Below are 1,179 nucleotides of genomic sequence, written 5' to 3' on the forward strand. Positions count from 1 at the left end.
ACTGAGGGGTAATTTATAATAAAAAGTTAACAAAATATTACCACTTGAACTATATTATTTATGTAACGGTTTTTTTTAACTATATTATTTATGTAAAGTACAGTTTTTTATGGAAGGTACATGAACACTTGGCGCCTTTTTTTTTACCTTTTTTTAAAAAGGTAATTTTGTTAAGATATCACACATTTTGTAGTGTTAAACATCTTATATTCTTATATGATTAATAATATATCTCTTCACACGTGTGCGTATTACTAGAACATATTATTTATTATCAACATTTTCTAAAAATAATGTAGAAATGTTTTTAGCAGCTCTAGGTCATTGTTTTTTTGTAACTTGTATATCATCAGTTTCAATCCAAAGTGAACCTTCTCTATACATATTTATAAAATGATCGTTTTCGATACATGAACCATAATGAAATATAGCATTCATAACTTTATACGGCTGTCCAGCTATTAGTATTTCACTTGTTGGAAGAGCACATAAATTAATTTTTTGTGTCACCTTCACTAATGTTCCATTTGGCATGAAAATGAAATTAAATGGATAATTATCTGTTTCGTCTCAACGTTATTTCATTTTTAAATAATATATCATTTCCCTCACAACGTTCACATAATTTATTATTTTATTTAGACCAATGTGAAAATCAAGTATTTAGTAAATTGTTAAGATTAAAACTTTCCTTGTTAGAATTGTTAACAAAAATTGAGAAAATAAAATTATTATTAGTAGTAACTTTTGTATCACCACATGTTATGCATCGACAAGTAGAAATAATTTGATGCTCAACCAAATTTTCCATAAAATCATATTTAGTACAAAGAACTACTACAAAATCAAATGCATCTCATTTAATACCAGTCGAAAAATACTCCCCTAGATATTTCCGTATTGCGTAGGTACTGAAATTAAGTACATTTTCCGTTTTCATATCGATGCGCTAATATATTTGAAACATTTAGTTTATCAGAATTAAATAATTGTTATCTAATAATACTTAAATGAAATAAACATTGTAATGTAGCATTGGCATAGCATGAAACTTTGTCAGTATTTTGAAAACCACGTATAACCCAAGAAGTAGTACTTTGTCGAACTTTTTGATCTGACTGTTGAACGGAAGTTATTATTTTCGGTAATGTCCATGACACATCTTTAATTTTACGATAA

Source organism: Trachymyrmex cornetzi, unplaced genomic scaffold (assembly GCF_001594075.2).
Source record: "Trachymyrmex cornetzi isolate Tcor2-1 unplaced genomic scaffold, Tcor1.1 scaffold840, whole genome shotgun sequence".
NCBI classification, from domain to species: domain Eukaryota; kingdom Metazoa; phylum Arthropoda; class Insecta; order Hymenoptera; family Formicidae; genus Trachymyrmex; species Trachymyrmex cornetzi.